The sequence below is a fragment of the Miniopterus natalensis genome, chromosome 1, assembly GCF_054644295.1.
Source record: "Miniopterus natalensis isolate mMinNat1 chromosome 1, mMinNat1.hap1, whole genome shotgun sequence".
Classification (NCBI taxonomy): Eukaryota; Metazoa; Chordata; class Mammalia; order Chiroptera; family Miniopteridae; genus Miniopterus; species Miniopterus natalensis.
The window spans coordinates 71932033-71955794 of NC_142081.1; the positions used below are offsets into that span (position 1 = coordinate 71932033).

The 23762-nt window shown below is 37.5% G+C and overlaps 1 pseudogene; it reads left to right on the forward strand.

The window, feature by feature from the left end:
• The first annotated feature begins 16923 nt into the window (after nucleotides 1–16923).
• LOC107534392 (ADP-ribosylation factor-like protein 1 pseudogene) lies at nucleotides 16924–21124 on the forward strand (annotated as a pseudogene).
• Nucleotides 21125–23762: the final 2638 nt, after the last annotated feature.

A 23762-nucleotide genomic window follows, 5' to 3' on the forward strand; every position in this document is an offset into this window, starting at 1 on the left:
AAACACAAACTGGATTTTGTAAAAGAAGAATGTACGTCATGTAAATAATCATTGTAGAGAGGACGTACAGGAAGTACATGTAGAGATATAAAGATACCGATATGCAGAGCTTCAGTAACTGTTAACCCAAATTATGCAAATTTGGTTAGGATCTGATATTTTAATAAAAGTATGTAGATATATTCTCATGGTCATACCAGAAATTCAATGGAATAGGGCTTATAATTCTAATAAGGCTGATGCTTTTAAGAAACAATTCTATTCAAAGCAGTGGGATGTTAAGAAGTATATAGATGCAAAGTAATCCACAAGTGCAGGCAGGAACAATAGGACTCACCACATAGCCCATTTATATTCCAATTATTGCAATTGGGCAGACTAAATGCCTGGCTCTGGGCAATGGATTGTGGGCAGAACGGATGTGTAACATTTTCAAGGCACACAGTGAATTGTGATATTTCAGGTAATAGAGACCTTATCAGCCTGGGACCTTGAGTGACGACATGGAACAGAAGACTTTCTCCACTCCCGAGCCTATTTGAGCATACGTTATGAACAAGAAATAAAGTTTCCATGTTGTTATTTTTGAGCAATTTAGATGTTATGGTTAATTTACTAGTACAGCATAACCACCTAATCAAGATAAATACAGTAGTGAGCTTAGTGATGATTTTTAGAGGGATGGAAAGCACAGTTTAGCAAAATTTTAGTGAAGCAGGAAAATATACACGTTAAATGACAAAACCTTATCCACACTTTGGGTGAAAATGTTATTCAATTAAAGCAGAAAAATGTATCCTTTTTTGTTTGCCTGGCTGAAAAGTCAAGAATTTGAAGACATGGTCTGCATTATTAATTAGCAATCACTAATGTGTAATTAGAGCATAGAACTCTATTATTGACACAAAGTGATCATTATTACAAAATAAAAGGAACTAAGATATATAATCAGATATATGAACTTCAGGAAATATGTTCAGAACGTCACAGAAGTAATAAACATCACATCATGGATTAAAATAATAAAAAGAGATAAATTGAGGATAGGCAAATGTCTGTTTAAAAAATTAAAAGATCTAAGAAATATTAAAGGAAAAATCAGCAGACAAAAATGTTACTATAATCAATCATATAGATTACTATTCTATCAATTCATATTTTAAAAAGAGCAAGAAACATACAAACAAATGAAGAACACTAAGCTAAGCCTCTAAAGATACTGGCAATGAATTTAGACCTAGACGCACCAACAGTACCAGAAACAGAATGTTCTTAATACTTTTTATCATAAAAAGAGAGACCCACAATTGAGGCAATGTTTATAGAAAACAAAATTATAGAAATCAACTCTATTTTCCTGCGTCAAAGAAAATGGTCTGAAAATTGGGAACCATAGAACCTCTTGCTTTAATGAGAAAAATAAGTGAGACAGCTAAGGGTATATGAACAGGCTACCTACCTATAAAGTTTAGTTTCAGCATATACATCAAGGTTACATAAATTAATAGCATAGATTAAGAAATATATATTTGCATCTATATCTGTATCTTTCTCACATTACAAAACAGTTGTTGGGAATATTAGAGAAATTGTGGAGAATGGAAATAGAACCAAAAAATGAACATGGGCTGTACAGATGGCAGTTTTCAAAAAACATGAATTCTGCGAATTATAAACTAAGCATGATGAGCATCTCCAGAAAAACTTTTCAGAAAATGCACTATTAAGCACAATGTATTAGGGTAATTATAAAGGATTATTAAGGGTACTAGGAACCATCACTAATTCAATCATAGCCAGCCTTGCAGAACTAATTTTACTTATTTATTTGGATTATATTTCTGAGTTTTAGAAAAATTTTAATGTATTCTCATGTAATATATACAGTGGCACAATTAAAAGGAAGAAAATACACACCAAAAAACATTGATGAGTAGATGGCATCACATGGATTCTGATCACTATGCCAAACACTAGTTAGTAAGAGACTTTTTAACTAGTATTTTAGTCCATTTTCTCATTGCTCTCCAGTTGGCCCTTTTAAACATTTTTTCAAGATATTGATGAAGCATAAAAAGTATGCTTATTGAATTTCATAATGACACAGCTCAGAAATCATGCTGATGCTCTGAAATACTAAATCCTTTATTGGAATAAATTGGCAATAACTGGAGTAGAAAACAGAAAATTCAGAAGATTTTCAGATGACCCAAACTCACATTTACAAAATAGAAGCATAGTAAACATAGTAAGAGGATTTAATTTTCACTCTCCATGATCTGAAGAAGCTGTCATTCATCCAACAAGCATTTGTTAACTTCCTACTATGTGCCAGGGACTTTTTCTACTGAGGATCTGTTAAATAATAAACAAGAGATCTTAAGCCCAGAGAGAGAAACCTATAAAAATTTAAAATATTTCAGAGTCTTTGGTTCAGAAAAGAGATTATACTTTTCCGTTTACTTCCAAGAGATAAGAACCAGTGACCAAAGTCACAAGAAGCATTTGATATAAAGAGATACTTTATATTCATTGAAACTGTTCAGCAACGGAGTGGGATGCCTGGTGAGGTTTGGGCTCCACCTCTTTCTGATCAAACAGGCCAGGTTCTTGTCTGGTGCAGATGTCAATCTGACTTGGAAAATGCCGCTTGAATTTCTCAAAAGACAATTTCTATTATCCCTCTCAAGACTCTATATTTACATTATTCCTAGCAGGTAGGTAGGGAAATAGATAGCGTGGATGCTTTCATTTCTTTAAAAATATTGGCTCATGTCTAGCAGGAAATTGGGGAGACAGGGTATTTGTGGAGATAGTAAACTTAACTAACTTGGGTTTCAATCTAAAAAAAACACACAGGAGTTTTCTGAGAAATAAAGCAAGCAGTGCATAGAGTATTAAAATTAGCATACTTTTATACAACACTGAGGTGTTATTGTCACATTCTATTTTTACTTCAAGGTGTGCATTTAAAGAAAGACACAAATTAGGCTAAGCTCAAGGTGCAGGGTTTTCAATTCTTATATATTCTCACAAAAATACTGTATCTCTAAAAGGGAGTCTATTGGGACATGAATAAGTTGCTTGTTTTATTTAAGGGAGAAATCTGCCATAGGAAGGGAGTTAGATGTACGATTTTGATTCCCTGCAGGATGGAAAAGATGATATCATTAGTATTAAAAACCCATCAACACCCAGCATGTTATTGAGGTTGTGGTTGGAAATGCTAAGTGATACTGACACACAAATATTTTCAGGGTCATTTGCAGAAACAGTGTAAAGCCAGAACTAGACACTTTTAGACTTGCTGAACAGAAAAGGAATTTGAAAAACAAAATAGTTGAGTTTGCAGAGGTATAGTCCTATTTCAAGGTTATTGCTAGTTAGTTAAAGAATTGACACTAAGGCTACATCATTCCCTACACACAAACAGAACAGGAGAGATATAAAGTATTTTAGCTGTTACTCTTCAAAAAGTTTAATCAGTTGATTCCATCAAAGTTCTGGCTTAAAAGGTTAGAAAATCTTGCTACTCTTGTTATCGTGGAAGTGGGGGCTCCTCACCTCCATCCTTTGCTAGTGGGAGTGAGCTTCTTGCTATATCCCAAGAAAAGGAATTTTCTGATACTCACACAGAAGAATGTGATATTGTAGAAAGCTTGATTTCCATGGCATTACACCCCTGGGTTTCCAAGGTCCCCTTTCCTTCAGTACCACTATAGAAGACATGTATCTGGGCCTTCAATAGGGCTAGAATCAGAGTCAGTATCCAGCATTTCCCTTCCATGTTGGCGCTGAGTCCAGTTCAGCATCAGGCTAGCTCAGTTTGTTTTTCCCGCTGCAGTCCATTAATCCATTGCATGTGGGGTCTGCAGGGCCGCATGACTATGAAGGAAACACGGGTGAATGCAAGGAAGCCAAGAGCGAGCCAAGAGCGCAAGAGAGAGAATTCCTTTGTTTAAGGGATTATGTATACCCAAATTTTCACAGGCTTGCAGTGGCCACACCCATTCTAGCCAATGAACCCTGTCCCCAGGTGTGACTGACAGACACCTTCTTTAGTCACCCCAACTTCACTGCCCATGTGTCTATCCCCCCTTTTTTGGACCCCTTCTCCCAGTGATCTACAGGGACTCTTGGGAGTGTGAAATCACAGCTTCTTGGTGAAGCTGCCCAAAGAACATGCCTATAATGTCTGTCTTTCCCCTTTGCTTCCTTCTTGTTATTAATAACTAGCTAATTATAACAGTGTCACTCTAATTATAATTTCCCAAAGTGACCACTATAAGATTAGGGTCTAAAAGAACAACACTGAAAAAGAGAGCATGGAAAATATGAGCAATAATTCCACTTTAATTAGACAAGTTTCTATTTGAAACAGAAAATCCAATGGGAAAATGCAATTCATTCTACAACAGTTTATAACAGTTTTAAGTTCATACATTTTAATTGTAGCTCCTTTACAAAACACACCAATAGTGATTTAATTAATTTAATTCTAGATCTTTTAAAGGTAAGACTCTTTGATCAATATTTTGGATGCTTTGACTGAAAATGTTATGTCAACATAAAATAACAAGAACCCAGTTCAAGAGACAAAATGTTTATTTGGAAAGCATAGGTTCAGGGAGAAACCCAAATAATGTCTTGATTCCAGGGTAAGAGCAAGGGGTTTTTATTAGAAAAAAAGAAAAGAAAAAGAATAACTAAATGAAAAGGAGAAAAAGTTCCTATTGGTGCTTACAAGCTAAGCTATTCTTGCCTGTATGCAATTGGTTACAGATTCTATCTGCAGTAGAAAGTCCATGATTATCAGTCCTTGTGATCAAGATATTTGCTTTTGTTCTAACTTCACAAACAATTATAAAACAATTGTTCGGTGCAGTCCAAAGATTCCAGGGACACAGCAGAAGCAATACGGTTCCTCTCGAATGGCTCTTTCAGCTCCATTTTCAAATGGCTCCATTTATATCATTTTTTACAGTTAATATCTTATCCTTATATTTCTTTTCACAGTTTTTCAGCCCCCAAAACTATAAAGAAGAGCAAAATATGTATTTTTGGCATAAGAATAATTTTGATCTGGTTATTTTTTAAGAACAGAAGACATGGGAGATGCTGTGAAGACCAAGTAGAAGTTGCCCTTTTGTAAGAGACATTTACATTTGTAAGAGACATCTCCATTTGTAAGGGTGTTTTCCCACCTGTACCAGGAAGAGGAGGGTGACTTAAGTCTCTCTAGAAACTCCTGTCCATGGAGAAGGCACTGAAATCTGCATAACCACCATACCCTTTACTGTGTTTTTCCTGCTAACATCTCAGAACTGGTTCCCTAACCCCCAACATCTTCATTTGTCTCTATTTGGAAGTTGTATTCGAGGTGATAACTTGGGCCGTTTCAGGGAGTTACTCAGCTTTCCTGGGTCTCTCCCATGTAAACAGGAAGTATTCATGTTATTAAACCTCTGTTTTTCTCCTGTAAATTTGTCCTTTATTACAGGATGGCCTCAGCCAAGAACCTAATGGATAGAGGGAAAATTATTTTTCCTTCCCCTACAACTATCTTTAGCTCTCCTTGTTGTGCCTCATTCATGAAAAGAACAGGGAACCTAACAGGAGCACACTTTTGAAATTGCTAACTGCCAATGCCACCTAAGTGGCATGTACTATGCTGAAGTACAGAATAACCTAACTTAATTCCTTGTGGTCATTTCTTTGGAGATAAGATACCAAGTATTTTCCAATTTAATAAGCCTTTAAAGTTAAAATTGAAGCTTTATCGCTGTACTTAAGTTTCAAGGCACAAAAGCTATTGATTGTGACAATCACAAACTTTATAAAAAAATCTATAGCTAGCTCACCAGTATATTTCTCGTTCCTCTTTTCTTTCTAAGCTAAGACCGTAGAAGCACTGTTGCAGTAACTCAGGCAGAAGATAATGAAGAAAGTGGGAGATGCTAAATTAAAAATATAAATTATGTGTTTTTTTATTTCTGTCTTCTGTTGTCTGAGTGATTTTTTTCTCAACCAATAATATGCATAGGTATTACCTATGGATTCTGTTAAAATGTAGGTTCTGATTCAGTAAATCTGGAATGTGGGCCTGAGATTTTTCTTTCTGGTTAACTTTCAGTTATAGTGATGTTGCTGGCATAGGGCGCAGATCATACTTTTAATAACAAGAGTCTGTAATGTTTATTTATTCTTCTCTTGATGTCATCCTAACATTGTTGTTTGGGTCATCTCAGAATTGTTCAGTTTATCCTGGTGTTTCTACATTAGATATATTTACCTATTTTTGTTAAAAAAAAAAAATCAACTCTTTAATTTTTGAAGGCCTAATTGAGTGTTAATGGGGAGGGGTGGAAAGTATGATGAGAGATGATGGTTATTGTGGGTAAAGCCTATAAATGGACATAACATGAGGAAGCTCTGAGGCAGAGTACAGAACAGAGGGACACTACTGAGTTTCAGCTCTGTCTCTCTGTATTTTCGGTACCAGATTAGTATGAACAGCTCTGGCTTTCACTCATTGAGCATCTTCTCTATTCCAGGTTCTAGGTTAATACTTTTAGAAATATGCATTTTTTTAAAAAAATATTTCCATTAACTTAAAAATTCATTATCCCTGTTTTACAAATAAGGAAACATCTTTAAACCCATTTTTAAAATGAGGGTTATTGTGCATGTAAAAATTTAACTAAACACTTTTCAACTCAATTTCTGAAGCCAGCATTACCCTAATTACAAAGCCAGATAAGAGAGTATAAAAAAGAAATTGAAAATTACAGATCAATGTTTCTCATAACCTATAAGTAAAAATAAAAAAATATTAGCACATTGAATCCAGAATTATGGAGAAATAAAATCATACACAAAACCAAGTGACATGGAGAGAGATATCATGCTCATTGATTGGAGGATTCAACATGAGAAGTATAAATTTAATGCATTGCTATCGAATTTTTAGCAAGGCTTTTTAGACATAAATAAGCTTAATCTAAAATGGATATATAAAAGGAAAGCCATAGAATAGTCAAAGCAGTTCTGTTAAAGAAAAATAAATTAGGTGTAATCACCCTTTCTAGTGTTACGTCTTACTATATAGTTATGGTAGTAATAGTGTTAGGGGTGATGTCGGCTTTTGGTTTTGAATTCAACAAAGAAAGCATTCAGAGCCAAGAACTCTAGTGTAAGAGGAAGATTATTTAGCATGCAAAGCAAAAGTACATTTGAAGAGAAGATTTGAGCAGGCCGTTCAGGTAGTTGCCTTGGTTTTTAGAAAGAAAAGTCATAGAGGCAAAAGAAGTGAGCCAACTGGGCTGTGTGAACCCAGGAAATAAGTTACAGAGGCAGAAGAAGGGCCGTTGAAGACAAGTTCAGGGGATAGCCCAGACGAGCTGCTGTTGCCCACTGCTCCCCTGGTTGCAAGTCTCCTGGGAACCTTTAGAGCTTTGGAGAAAGAAAGCAAAGCCTGAGGAAAGAAGGGTGAGGGGAGGTACAGGCCGGCTCCAGGGAGAGTGCTCATTGAGTTCTTTGTCTTAAGTGTTTTTATCAGTTTTCTAAAAGCAAGAATTTTAGGGGATGTTTTAGGGGAGGATCGCAATAGAATATTAACAGCTTTCTAGGTGTGTCCTTTAATATGCTGATTCATCAAAATAAGCTTATAGGGTCAGGACTGTGGTCTGTACTGATTGGTCAGCGCTAAGGGAGGGGGTAATTTGTCATTGTATCTGGTCCTGATGTCAGCCATGGCTTCTTTTCATACTGTTGAGCTGCTTTTCTTGGCCTGGAGCTGAAACACTACTGAGACCTAGATGTTATCTCTAGTTTGACTGTATCTTTGTGGTCAACAGACTATAGACTCTGTTCCTGAGATTATTTGATGCTGATCAGAACCTCATTGTCCTATGGGCTTAATGCTTGAAGGAGTGGTCCTGCAAGGGGGAGGAGGCAGGTGAGTCAGAGTGCTGGATGGGCCAGTTTAAATCAACTATCTGTCTCAGTTTCCCCCCTGCACTTGCCAAGGAATTTTCCTAGATTCTTACTATCCTGCTGTAGGGAAAGTGAAAACACAGGATTTCTCGCCACCTTCTCCCGGCAAAGGCCCCAGTTTTGTAAACATGATGTAGCATGGTCATAACAGATGAGTGTTAGTTGACTAATGTCTGACCCATCTTTGGCTGAGAGCCACTATTGTCCTGGCCCCTATAAGTCTGACCCGGGACTTTCAGAGGTGCCGTTTTGTTCCCCCTGGGTGGTTTGTCCCCCAAGGGTGTGGTTTGTCCCCCAGGGTGTGATTTTGTTCGCTGTGTATGCTCAGCTGGCCGCCACTGGGGGAAGAAGAGTACGGGTTTATCTCCTGTGTACGTTTGGCCTGCCACAGCCAAATAAAGGAAATGTCTCATCCCCTTTCAGCTCCACATCTTTCTAGGGACTGTCGGGATCTTGGGGAATGGGGATCTCCCCAGCCTTGATCATTGGCACTACAATTGGTGTAGTCATTGGCATTACACCTGCCTCATTACTGTATAGTGTTATGAAATAGACAGTTTCACACTGTTACAGAGAAAGTTACATAGGTCGATGGAACAGAATAACCAGAAATAGGTCCACACAAGTATACTCAATTGATTTTTGACAAACTTACAAAAGCAATTCAATGGAGGAAGGAATTGTGTTGGAGATATTTTATATACAAAGGCATTCAAAAGTGAAAGAAAAGGAACCTTTATTTAAGTCTCACACTTTAATAAAACATTAACTCAAAACAGATAACAGATTTAAATTTAAAATATAAAACTATAAAATTTTAGGGAAAAAACAGAGAAAAATCTTCAGGACCTGGAACTAAGTGAAGAGCTCTCAAATTTGGCACCAAAAAAATCAATAAAAGAAGAAAATAATGAAGAGGGCCTTATCAAATATAGAAATATTTGTTCTGCTAATGATCTTGTTAAGAGGATGAAAAAAAATTAAAGATTGGGAAAAAATATTTGTAAATTACATATCCAACAGAGAAATTTAATCTAGAATAAATAAAGAACTCTCAAAATCAGGATTTAAAAAACAAATAATCCAATCTGAAAATAGTTGTATGAGTGGAAATTTTTTTACTTCTTCCCAGGTTATTTGGCTGTTCTAATAATTAAATTGACATAAGACAGATTAACAGGAGAAAAACAAATTTAATTATGCATGAATGGGAGACCCATAAACATGGAGACTTAAAGGGTGGCCAGGTCAACGAGGCTTATATAACATTCTGAGCTAAGGAAAGGGCTAGGGTCTGGAGATACAAAGGGGAGAAGGCCTTTCATGGGAAGACAAAGGTTGTCCTGTTGGGCAGGTAAGTTTCTTAAGTACAAAGGTATCTCTAATAATAGGTCTCTTCTTGATACCCCTTCCTTGTGTAAGTTTAGGCAGCTGAGGGAGCAGTCCCAGGCTTTTCCTGAATCTGCTGTGTTTTGATTGCCGTCATCTCAAAGTAATTCTCTTGCCAAAGCGGCATATTTTGGGGAAACTTGTTCTGAACACCTTCATAGGAAAAAGAAATAAATATTTCATTGAAGAAAATTTACAGACTTCAAATAAGCACATAAAAACATTGTTCAACATCATAAGCCACCAGGGAAATACAATTAAAACCACAATGAGATAACACTGCAAACCTATTCAAACATTAAAATAAAAAAATACTCTTAACATCAAATTCAGGTGAGGATATAGGGAAACTGGATCATGTTGGAATGTAAAATGGTACAGCATTTGATGACAGGAATGGCACCAGGTGTTAGACTGATGGCATCAGAACACACCTGGGTTCAGCAACCTCAGTACTTGAGTTCTGGCTAGGAAAAATTCAGAGCCAAGACTCAAACTACAAGAGAACATTTATTTATAAAATCACAGAGGTAGAAGAATGATTCATAGAAGAAATGGTCTTAGAAAACAAGTTATGGAGGCAAAATAAGGCCCCTTCGAGGTGACTCGCATTCTAAGGGTTTTAAGGGTGGAGATTTTAGGGGAGGTCCCAGGGGAAGATCTCAACAGAATATTCAGCAGCTTTCCGGGTGTGACCTTTCAGGGTCTAGGTCTCCACTGATTGACTGGTCAGCACCATGGCAGGGAGTCATTTTCCAGTGCAGGTGGTCCTGAAATCAGCCCTGGCACCCCTTATCTGGTTTTCCTGCTTTTGTGTTCCTGGAGCTGAAATACAGCTGAGACCTAGGTGTTATCTCTAGGGAGGGAAGGTCATGGGGTTCCAGACTGAATGGCCAGTGATATGCTAGGGGAGGAAAGGTCACCCTGGGCACGAGGTCCCACCCTACAATTGTCTGTTCCTAGGCATCCAGGGCTTTCCACCCTGGTGACCTGTAACCTGGCCCGTGGTTCTTTCTCTGCTCTTGTCCGTCTAACTGCCTTCCACATAGCTACTCTGGTAAATAGTTTGGCAGTTTCTTTTGAAATTAAAAATGACACTACAGAGGACCCAGCAATTGCTCTCTTGGGCAATTATTCCCAAGAAATGGAAACTTAAAGTCACACAGAAACTCTAACACAAACGTTCATAACAGCTTCATTTTAATAGGCTCAAAATGGAAATTATCCAAATGTCTTTCAGTGGGTGAACAGTTAAATAATCTGTGCAATACCCATACCATAAACTACTACTCAGCAGGTAAAAAGAACAAGCTACTGATACATACAACAATGTGGATGAACCTCAAAGAAACTATGCTTAGTGAAAAAAATCAAACCTCAAATCCAAGGTTATGTATATATGTATAAAATATATGTATGTATTATATATAGGTTTATAAAAATCTAATATGCATTTTATTTCATTTATATAACATTCTCAAAATAATGAAATAATGTTAGTGGTTCAGAAGCTGTCTCCCCAGAATCTGTCACCCTGGCATATGGGTGGAAACTATTATTTTGAGCCAGAGACTATTGAGAGCCAGATGGCTCAGGAAGAGCTTTTTACCTCCCCCTTAACTGCCAAAAAGAATTTCTAGGAAGGGCCTGGTTCAGGAAGAGCACTACCACCAGAGATAGCTATAAAGAAGCCTCCCATTTGAAGCCTCAGGCTCCTACCCTTTCTCTTTAGTTCATAGTGACTTAAAAGCTCCAACTGCATGACTGCCTGTGGGCCTCGGTTTTCATATGGAGCCCTTGTACATTCAAAATAAAACTTGATTTTCTCCTGTTAATCTGTCTCACGTCAATTTAATTCTTAAGGCAGCCATAAGAATCTAGAAAGGCAGAGGAGAAATTTTTCTTCCCCAATATAACGGAGATGGGGAAAAGTTTAGTGGTAGCCAGGGGTAAGGGATGGAGGGAAAAGGGGGTGGGTGTGACTATAAAGGCTAATACGAGGAAGCCTTATGATGGTACAGCTCTGCCATCTCGATGGTGGTAGTGGTTACATAAAAATACATGTCATAAAATTGCACAAAAATTCACACAACACACACATATAAATGAGTTCATGTATCACTGGTGAAATATGAATAAACTCTGAATGGTACCAATGGCAATTGCCTGGTTTTGATATTGTGCTGTTGCTATACAACATGTCAGCATTGGGAGAGGCTAATACATGGGGACCTAGGCCTCCCTTTACATTCTTCTGCAACTTTCCATGAATATAGAAGTGTTTCAAAATAAATTTTTAAAAATTGACAGCAGTTCATTGGCGATCCGACACAGCTTAAAGAACGTGCTGCTAACTTTCTAGCCACTTCGAAGGTGGAGCTCTTATCCCCTGCTCCATGCTAGGCTTTCCGAGAGAAGTACCTTCTAAACACATAGGTATCTGAGCCAGTTGTTTGAAAGGAAACATGTAATGAAATATAAATAATTCAGTTAATTCCAGAAAACAGTCCATACTTTGCTCCATGTTATCCTAATCTCTAGCAAGTGACATTCTGAGGTGGGGATAGGAGGACAATACCAGGTTATAAAAGTAAATATAAGGTATAAGAATTCTGTAACTGCAGATATATCCTGATGTACTATTTGGGAAAACCTATCTTATGTGAAAAGTTGGATATTTAACTTTAGGGAAACACTAATGCCTCCCTTCTTTCCTGACTCACATTTTCTGTTCTTAGTATAAATTGTGTTAAGATGGAATTCTAGGGAAAAACCTCCAATGTACCTATCACACATCTTCTTTTTTATGGGTTACACTCTACCTCCTGATAGGGTTTTAAGAGACACCTCTATTTCCCTGACTCTAATTACCATTTTAAGTCATCGTTATTGTAAAGACCTTTCTTTGGCATAGTTTCAGGTATTTTCCATTCTAAAATGTTTAAAGTTGGTTCTTCCTCCCTAAGTGAATTCTTTCGAAATTGCTAGTTCTGGTTTTTGGGTGTTTTTTTCCCCTTCCTTCTCTCTGTTTCAAGCATATAGAATCACATCTGTTTAACTCAGGGATTGTTGAGATTTCATGGGGATTTGGGGAGTAGGAGGCATCTTGGCATGGAGATCATTACTGCTTTTCGGTTGACCTCCAGTCAGCATTCTGACAATTCCTCCCACACCTTCTATTAAAAGTTTTCTCCTCGGGCTAATTGACTGTTAATGGAAGGTAAGTAAGGCATTTAAACATCTACATCTTCTCAGTATACATGATTTATGTCACCCTCTTAAAAAACAGGATTTGAGCAGCAGTCTTGTTTTTTTTTCTCTGTCACATCAGAAACTAGGTTTGTAGGTGGAGAGGAAGACAGATTTTATTGTTTACCTGAGTTCTTTCAGGGTCAGTAGTGAACTGTTGAAGTTATAGGGGTATAAGCAGGACTGTTCGTTTTATGTAACTAATATAATTAATTTTAAAGATATTATATTTTTATTTGAAAATAGAGTGTTAACAACATAAGTCTTTTACTTACTTTTTGTGAAAACTTAGTTTGGTAGATTAGGAGTCTCTAGACATAGTATTTAATAACTGAACCAGCTTTTGGCTTCCTCAATACAACAACAATTTTAAGATTACAAATTCTATCCTTTTGTTTTTTTAGAAAAATAAATAAAGATAAGGTCATTTAATTAAATTAATTTCAGCCTTGCTATGGAAATAACTAGTCATTACTGAACAGTGAAGTAGGATCTCTGGAGTAGAATGTGCTCTGACTGTATTGTCTTACAAACAGTTCTCTCCCCGATGGAGATTGCTACAAGATGGACCAACAAGTAAATTAGCGGCTCCCCAAGAGAAATATATTCTATGCACATAGTTATCTGAGCCAGTTGTTTGAAAACAAACATTTTGTGAAAATAAATGATTCCATTAATTCCAAGAAGCAGTCTTATTCTGTAAACTCTCTCAAAGCTGTTCCTTCTCTCAAGTTACACTGTTATTGTTCAAACAACAGTCATCTCTGACAGTAACCCTCAGCACGCCCTTCCTAATTTTCAAAATGTACATTGTCGCCTTCATTATCCCCAGAGTTCACTTTCCCACACAGACCTTACCAGGACGCCCCTTCCACACTATGTGATTGTGCTTCATCCTTGCCCACTGTGCTGTAGGCTTTCCCTTTCCTTTGGATTGCTCAGGGATTACTCAGGGGCATGCGAACTGTACATGAAACCAGAACATAAACAATTGCTCCTATCCCAGGAATGGCAGCTTTACTTCAGGTTCGGGTAAATGTTTTAGATTTTTAAAAATACTGATTTATTATTACAATAGCATGAAATGCCATATGAATTTGACAATAAAGTATGAAACCTCAAAGAAACTTCATACTTGTAAAATCATTCTCCTTTGGATTTGGAGTTCAAACTCCTTGTCATAGTAAACAGTTCTCCTAACAGGCGGACACTAGCTCACGCCCAGCGCTGTGCCCCTCGCCGCCTGCGTTACGCCGTGTCCCTCGTGGCCGTAGGGCCATTGCCCTCGCTGCCCGGCTCCGTGCGTCCCCGAGCTCTCTCACGCTGCCCTCCGTCTAGAACAGCACCTCCCAGCTACTCTGAATTGGGGATGCCCTTCATCCTTAAAGCTTGCAAACTCATCCAAACTACACTGAGTGTACTATTCCTTCTTCTCTGTATCACATCAGTTTATTTGAGCATATTTCGTATTATGTCACGATTAGTTATGTGTTTGTTACTGTCACTGGTTATGAAAGCCTTGACATAAAAGGACATGTCTTATCTCTCCTTCCTGCAGTGTTTTATAATATGACCACAAATGAAGCACTTTGACACTCTTCCTTGCAAAGAGTGAGTGTAGATCCCCTTCCCTAGAGTGTGGCTGTACTTTATGACTCTCTTCTAACAAACAGAATGTAGTTAAAATCACAGAGCATGGCCTTCAAGGCTAGGTCATACCCAATACAAATTTTAGTACCTAGAAGTAGTCCCTCAGGCCGCAGTGACTAAGATGTAAACCCTTTGGAACCAGGCAGTGGATAAACTTGGTAGGACTTTGCAAAGTCCTAAAGGTCTTAAAGCTCTAAAGAAACTGTGTAAAAGAATGATGACAATTTAAGAAGCTGTGCATGGTGGCTGAAAATAAAGTTATCAGTATCTTACTGAAATGGAGAAGAAAGGGGGTCTTTGATGTAGAAATGAAAAGTTAAATAACAATGATGCCAGCAAAAAGGTGGAAAGTAGAAAATGAATTAGGAGGTCTAGCTATGGAGCTTTCTAGAACAAGTGCTGAAGATGTCGCCTGATTACTTCTTTATGCTTATGGTAAAATGTGAGATGAGAGAGATGAACTCGAGTGAGTATTGTTAAATGCAAAGGCGCAAGTATTCGATTGCTTTGAAATTTTTCAGCCGCCCCAGATAGCAAACACTGCCAAGTTTGAGATGTAAAATCTCTGTTAAGATCTCATAAAGTTCTAAGGTGATGCCTCAGAGTACCATTCAGTCAGGAAAAAAAAAGTCCTCTAAAGTGTTTAAGAGTGTGTCTTACAAATCCTCTAAATTAAATACTAGAGGCACTAAGAAGCTTAAGGAAATTGCACATTTGCAAAACTCTGAAGTAGAAAAGGACATGTACCAAAGAGATTTGTCAGTGTGGTTTTGGAGCATTAAGGTCAACAGGAGGTCCAGACACTTTTAAAAGAATTACGTCAGTGGAAACAATGCCACCGTGGGCTGAAAGGGACAGTCTAAATGTCCAAAATGTGGACAGTCCGCATTTTGAGGAACTACCAATAATCAGTGGCAAACGGAAGCCTCTGCCTAACAGCGATGTGACTGAGCTGACTTTGTAGCGTATCATGGAGTTCAAAGGAGTCTGAAAGTGACTGAACTCCAGTTAATACCTTGACTCTAACCTCATGAGAGACCCCAAACCCGAACCACCCAGTAAGTTGTTTTTGTATTTCTTACCCTCAGAAACACTAATATAAATATTTGAGTATACCATTGATTTTCTGTTAATTTGTAATACAGCAAGAAATAACTAATGGGGTTCCTTTGTCAACTACTGTATTGTTTGGTGTACAGAGTGGGTGGAAAACAGTATGGAAAAAATTGTGAAGAGAAATCATGATATTTTAACTACTTTAACATTTTCTCAGTGAAAAGTTTGATTATAATATATGTTTAAAGTCATTTGTCTTTAAATGTAAAAATGTTTGAATTTACATCGACAAATTAAGACACAGATGGTTTGGTGGGCACTGATATTTATTGACTTTTTCTGAAAAACAGATAGGCACTCTATCAAGATCATTCAAATTTGTCACTTAGTGCTCACTTCGGCAGCACATATACTAAAATTTGTCACTTAATCTTACCCAAAATTCTGGAACTGAGGTGTTATCCCCCGTTAACATATAAGGAAGCACCTTAAAGATATGAAGTAATTTGCCCACAATCATAAATCCAGTAAGTGGCAGAGGTGAAATATGACCCAACATCTATCTGATTTCACTCTTTCTAATGTTTCTGTTATACTATGAACATATTAAAGATGCTTTAATATAATAATTCAGCCTAATGTTTATAAAATAGCAAGGAATGTTTGCTCTTTACTGTATGTATTACTAATTCAAGTTTTTACTAAGAAATTAAAATTATTTATTAGCAGGATATTTGGTGGTATTCTGGAGTCAATTATGTTTAACTTTAGTTGCTCATAAGATTTGCCTGAGAAGACTGCTTTAAAAAATACAAGTGTAGGGAGCTCAATATGTGTAGAGCTAGGAATCTGTGTTTTGATAATCTCCATAGAAAACAGAGCGGGGAAAAATTGTTCTAGACATTAAACCTAAACAATTCTAACTTTCCTTCCCTCCAAACTCACGTCAGCTTTTCAACTTTGCTCTCTCCTTTCTTTCTTACAAAAACATTTATTGACTGTCTCTTGAATGTTTAACACTTTAATGATAAATTCTGCATATAACTAAGAAGTAGAGTAATTAGATCATATATTGAATAGCATTCTGAGATTCTTTATTGAAAATAGACTGCCCAGCTGGGCGTGGCTCAGCGGTTGAGTGATCGGGGTTCGATTCCTGGTCAGGGCACATGCCCGGGTTGCGGGCTCCATCCCTGGTCGGGGGCGTGCAGGAGGCGGCCGATCAATGACTCTCATCATTGAGGTTTCTGTCTCTCTCTCTCTCTCCCTTCCTCTTTCTGAAATCAATAAAGATATATTTAAAACAGAAAAAAGAAAAAACAGTACTCACTGTTGTCTATGATGCTGATGCTGGGAATAAAGTATTGTTCAGTTGTAATGCCCATAGGAAACAATGAGAGTAATTCACATGAGTGCAGGGCACAGAGGATATCAGAAACAGTAAGCTCTGTCACATGGGTGCATGAATACTGTAAATGTGCATTGGATAGTTTATTAATAATCTAAAATATAAAACATGTGTATTCAAATTTGAAAAATAAAAGGTCATTTTAAACCAGTGAAGTCATAGAAACAAAAGTCATCATGGGGCAATTAGGTGACTTGTTGACCAAAACATCCCTGTTGAAGAGATATGAGGTAAAAGAGCTGAGAAAGCCAACTGCCTTTCATCAGGTCAATTAGTTCCAAAGATCAATCCTAGTACAATCTATGCTTTGCAAATGGCAAACTGAGGCAAGAGGGATCACTTAGAGTCCTGCTGAAGTATTCCAGAAAATAGGACTGGAACCTGAATTTGGAAGTTTTGTTAGGAAACAAGAACTGATGAATCTGGCCAATATTGGGAAAGAAACTACAAAAAACCTGGGTAGATAAAATACAGAAACAAAGTATATAGTTTAGCTAGTTTAAGGAATGACACTACTAACAATCTTTGGGAAGCTGCGATGAGAAGTTGTTTTGGCAGTAATAAGCATTATTTAGATTAAGCTAACTACTATAATAATTCTAAAAATATCAGTGTTTTAAATAAAAGCCTATTTTTAAAGATCTAAAGTATAATGTGAATGTTCCTGGTCTCTCCAGAGCAGTTCTATGTGGTGACTCAGGAATCCAAGTTTCTTTGTCATGTGACTGTTCCAAGTTAAAAGGCCCTAGAGTCCTTTCCTTGAAGCTGCAAGAGTGGGTAAAAAGAAATACCACAGGAATTTGTGTGGGAAAGTTTAGGGTCAGGTCTCTACATGGCACAAGTCACTTCAATTTCTATTTCGCTTGACAATCAGAAGACCAGAAAATAAGAAATCAGTCAGAAGATTCTAATGCTATAACTACATGCATGGGAGCTGGAAATGTAGTGTGCTCAGGAAGAAAAGTAAACAAGGCATTGGTGAGCCTGAGCAGTCTCTGTTGGAGATACCGAGCAGCAAGGCTTAGAGGAGGCACACGGAAGGGTAGGACTGCCAGGGAATTGGCAACATTAAAACATTTCTTCTTTCTCTTAGATTATCTTTGCAAATATTTGTATTTATCAAACTTCTTATAAACATGACAGAGATCAAAGTGAAGACAGAAAGTCCCTCATTTAAGTTATGACCACGTATCTTTAGTAAATGATTATTCTGGTCCAATTATTATGTTCCCCATTATTTCTTACCTTTTCCTGATAATATTCACTAACTTAAATGTCATGGTTCTTTCAAATTCACTATTTGCTTCTCACTCCATTAGAATTCCTCCTACATTCAGCCCTTCATTATAGGTCACAAAATTCATACTCAATAAAATTATTCTTTTCTATATTCTGGTATACTTTCAGCACCTCTAAGCAAATACCAAGTTTATTTGTAACATTTATAACTTTATGATTTAAGTATCAGACTCAGGACTATTGTACAGACTTGCTCATTCACTCAAAAGCATAATCACTTTACTTTCTGGACCTTTATTAATTGTAGGTTTTGTTTTTCTGTGTGTAGGTGAACTTTACAAATTTATTTTTTAAGTTCAAAAGTTCTTTTAGGTCAGCCAAGTAATAGCTAACTATGTGATTCTGGCCAGTGGGATTGTGAAAGCATGTTGATCATATCAAAACAAGAAAAATGATCACTTCTGTTCCTAGAGCCCCGAGAATGTTCCTTTGTCCTTCTGACATTCTCCCTGACTGTTCTGACTCCGTGGTTTGCACTTGAGGTGTTCTCACTGTGGAGAGAGCCCTGGGTCCCCTCAGGTCTAATAAAGTCCAATTAAGGACTGCTAGTTCCTGAGCTGCATACCCTAAGGACACATGTTAATGATGAGTTTAAAATGGGGTCCTATTACAGGCTTATGGAGTGCCAGCCACCTTAGCACATCATTTTAAAAACGAGTGATAATTGGTAAGACTTTAGCATTTCTATTTAAAAGACAAGGAAGTACAGATTCAGGGAACTTGAGGGACTTCATCAAGGTTATCCAGAGATGCCATACTTTGAACTTCTTAGATTCTGAGTAGATGAAATAATTGAATAATAGAGCTGAGAGCTATTTCAGCATGCCTCACATTTTTGTATTTGGATATATATATATATATATATACATGTATATGTATATATATATACACACACACACACACACATATTTGGAAAAGGATATTTCTACTTTTGCTTTCTTTTTCCCTTTATTTAAGATCTGTCTGGAATTTTATGCAATGGAACTCACCAGAATACTGACAGAAATCCCATTCTGTGCTGTGGAAGGGTACAACAGAATTTGGGGCCTATCGCTATGATTTGCAGCTACCTTAAAGATTGTTCTTCATGAATCTTTGAATTGCAAGTTTATCCAGGAGAAAGAGTGAAACTATGTGGTCACCATCGCCCTGTTCTTGGAAATGCAATTTGCAGGTTGCACATTTGACCCCTCACTCCCTTCTCCCACACCCTGCCTCTATGGGACTTTTGCATGTGTGTAATAATACACGAATGGGCCCCTAATCAGAACATTTAAGCTCTTCTCTATTCCAGGCTACTAATCCTCCTGTTTAAGCATAGAAAGAAAATGTCCTGGAAAATGTCCTGATGATTGTATTTTTCCTTATACAGTCTGAACCTAGCTGTGATGGGACCTCAGAGTCAAGCCTCTGCCAGCCTTTCACACAGTGATAAACAATAGGTGATGCAGATTAAAAATGTAAAGGATAAATTACATCTACTATACAAGATCCTCCATCTTAAGGTGGTGTGAAACTTTATTTCTGGGATAATAAGGCTTGCGTTTGGTGTTTCTAGATACAGCTAGAATAGGTTTGTAAAAGAAAGGTAGAAATTAAAGACAGAAACTTGTGTTATATTTTTATCCATATCAAATTTCAATTATTGCACCCCTATGTTCATAGCAGCACAGTTTACAATAGCTAAGATCTGGAAACAGCTAAGTGACCATCAGTAGATGAGTGGATAAAAAGCTGTGGGACATTTACACCATGGGATACTATGCAGCTGTAAAGAAGAAGGATCTCGTACCCTTTGGGACAACATGGAAGGACCTGGAGAATATTATGCTAAGTGAAATAAGCCAGGCTGAGAAAGACAAACATCACATGGCCTCACTTATATGTGGAATCTAAAGAACTTAATAAATTGATGACAGAATAGATTCAATGACAGGGAAGCATGGATCAGACTGACGAATGTCAGAGGGATGGAGGAGGCTGGGTGGGTGGAAGGGGAGAGAGTAACCAAAGAATTTATGTGCATAAATGTACAACCCAAGGACGTGGACAATGGTGTGGAGAGGGACTGGGGAGGGGGAAGGGATGGGGTGGAATGTGTCATTGGGGAGAAAAAGAGACATCTGTAATATTTTGAACAAAAATAAACAACAAAAATTTTAATTATTCTTGCTCAGCTCTTTTGAGGGAATACTTCTTAGCACAGTAATATTTTTAGATATGTCTTTTGCCATTTGTGTGTTACTTTATTTAAAAAAACAGATATTTGATGAAAATAGGAAACTTGAATCATCCAGTTTGATGTTGAAGCCTGAAAAGTATTTTGCGTGATGATAACACGGTAAACTATCATATTCTATTTTTACAACAATTCATATTCTCAGGGCCGACGTGGAAGGCGCTGGCTGACTAGGCTTCGGAGGAGCCCACCTGGGAGCCGGAGCCCAGGCCTGCGGAGGCGGCACCGGGCCGCCAGCAGGAGTCGCTGCGGAGGCCGGGGCCTGTCGCTGACCATCCACGAGGGCCCACAGGCTGTTCATCACGGGTGGCTTTTTCTCAAGATATTTTCGAGTCTGTTTGGCACCTGGGAAATGAGGAGTTTAATTTTGGGATTGGATGGAGCAGGAAAAGCTACAGTTTTGCACAGATCACAGGTTGGAGAGGTCGTTACTGCTGTTCCTGCCATTGGATTTAATGTTGAGACGGTAACGTACAAGAACCTTAAATTCCAAGTCTGGGATTCAGGAGGACAGACCAGTGTCAGGACATACTGGAGATGTTATTATTCAAACACAGATGCAGTCATTTATGTCGGAGACAGTTGTGACCGAGACCAAATCGACATTTCCAAGTCAGAGTTAGTTGCCATGCTGGAGGAAGAAGGGCTGAGAAAAGTCACTTTGGTGGTGTTTGCAAATAAGCAGGACGTGGAACAGGCCCTTGGAGATGGCAGATTCCCTTGGGTTACCTGCCTTGAAGGACCAAAAGTGGCAAATATTCAAAATTTCAGCAACCAAAGGCACTGGCCTTGATGAGGGAACGGAATGGTTAGTTGAAGCGTTAAAGAGCAGACAGTAATTTGGTCACTTCTGCTCCTCTGAAATGAAGACCACACCACATGTCCTTTTGGAAACAGTTAAGTGTGCTTCACACTACATGTTGGAGCCGTGTATGACTGCTGGCATATACTGAGCTGACTACAGCTTTTGTAATAAATATAAAAAATAAGTATTTCGTTGGAAGGGTAACTTATCATGATTGAACCGACTGTCTGGTCTGTGTAATGTAAAATATTCCTTCCTTGCTTTCTTGTATTAAGGTATATATTCTATTTGTGCGGAATTCTTATTCAAATATAGTCCTATTAAAGAATGCACTCTTATTGAGGGAAAATAATATAAATATATTCTCACATGTTTGTGGCTTATTTATCTGGTACTGGAAGGCAAGGTATCCTCTGTTAGACAAAGTGTGTATGACTTTATTTCAATTTAGAAGCATTCAGAGCTTCCAAAATCTATTGACTAAGATGTTTTCATACTGAGCAGTTTCCGGAAGACAACACTAAGGTTTAGTTCTTCACATAAAAACTTAGAAAAAAAAGGCGCTTAGAAGGTTGCACTTTATACCCGCCACTCTAATGTAGCAGGGGTGCCACCTGGATCTGGCAGCACTGAGAAAGCAGATATGGTTAAGGGGTTAAATGAAATATTCAAAAATAAAGATAAAGAAGGAAGACTTTTCTTCTCCTGACTCTGTTGCCGCATGGACTTTGATCTCTATTTTATGCCATGCAACGTTCCCTGCCCAGTCAGGAAACAGGTTTTATGTATTTAAATGTTTTCACTGTGACCAAAACAACTGTGAAGTGCTTCAGGAGGTAGATGAGTATGATTTCTTCTTAATGAATACTATTGTAACAACAAGATGTCTCGTTAGGGCAAAGCTTGTTTATCAAGACCTACTGCAAGGTCTGTAATCCAGGCCGGAGAGAAGCAAATTTGCTAATCCTGAAATTTACTTGCTCATGTGAAATTACTCTAAATCTTTTCCAGTTTGGTCCTGAATGACTACTTCAATCTTTTTTTGTTTTTTTTTCTGCTAAAGTGAGATCAGTTCCCATAGTGGGCATGAGATAAAGGAGTTGGAGATTTAGTTTAGGAATATGACAATTCCCACAAGATCATTCTCCACTTACTCCACCTCTTTGTCTTGGCTTTTGTTTGTTCCTCTGTGCATGGTATTTTATCCAGCGAACAGTGTCGGAACAAGATCATTCCTTCCTCTCTATCCTCTTGAGTGTGATATGACAGAACTAGTAATCTATTACTTTCCTAATAATTAGAAAAATAACTCTGGTAAGCCTCCACCCGTCTGTGCTCGCTCCCCCTCCTCACCAAGGATGGATTACAGCAATTGGAAAGAACTGTTTGTCTCCTTGAAAGCAGAGGACACACAAGGATACTAGCTCCTATATTCCTATCTTTTAGCTTACCACTGGATAGGTATGAAGAAATAAAGATGATAAAAAAGCAATAAATGTGTGTGTACACCCTAATATGAAATTACATTTTATCAAATGATAAAGTGGCTTTTTCCTGAATAGGTCACTTTGCTTCCATCCCTATTATCTTACTTATTGTTGCAGCATCCTTTAAAGAAAACAAAAGCCGTGATATTATTTGCACTCCATTGCCCACCCGAGGAAACAGAGGCGCCGGCTGACAAGGGGTCACCGAGTAGTAAGCGTATGGGAAGACAAAGAGGGATTCAAAACTTTGGACTTCCAAATTGCTTGTCTTCACACTAAGCCATTTTGTCTCCTAATATAATTTTCTTTCACTATCCAGGAAAACAACAACTGTCTTCAGTGAGCTAGTAACTTAAGAAGTTAATAAAGGTCAAAAGAGGCTAAACTGCAGAAGTGGCACAGAATAGAATATCTACCTTAACCTTTTGTCCACATATTTCCAAGGACAGAGGCACTCTTTATAAATAGAACAACTGTGCATACAAAGGAACGACTACACTTTATCTCACTGCAGATGGAAGTATAATCTGCCAGCATTTCCAAATCTGTATTTTCTCTCTAGTTATAAGCTCAGGTTTAAAATCTTATTACAGTGAAGTATTAAAGTATATTGAGAATATACGACGTGGATATATTTGTCTATCAAATCAATGCACGTGCAAACAACTATAATCTAAGTGATGGAATTAATGTAAATGGTTTCTTCTGAAAAAATCATGGGGATATATTTAGAGTTATTTAAGTTTAAATTTTATGTGAAAAAGCAAACTTAGAAATCTAGTATAAACATTTATTTTTACAGAAGAGAAAAATAAGGTCCAGAAAGGTAAAGTGAGTTACCAAAGAGTGTATCACATCTCACCTGTCTGTCTATCTTTCTATCATCTATCTATCTATCTATCTATCTATCTATCTATCTATCTATCTATCTATCTAATCTGTCATCTGTCTATCATCATCATCTATCTATATCTATCACCTAGCTATCTGTCATAGAAGTAATTTCTAATTAGAAATTAGGTAAATATTGAATTTTAAAGGTAAGGAGACTTGAGAAACAGTGGTGTAAAAATTCCCCATTCGAGACTATTCTTAGAAGGGATTTTTTTTCTAGAAAATGTTTTCTTTGAAAGAAGCAGAAAAAACGGGGCTCTTATTTTCTCCCTTTCTATGTGAGCGTGAACG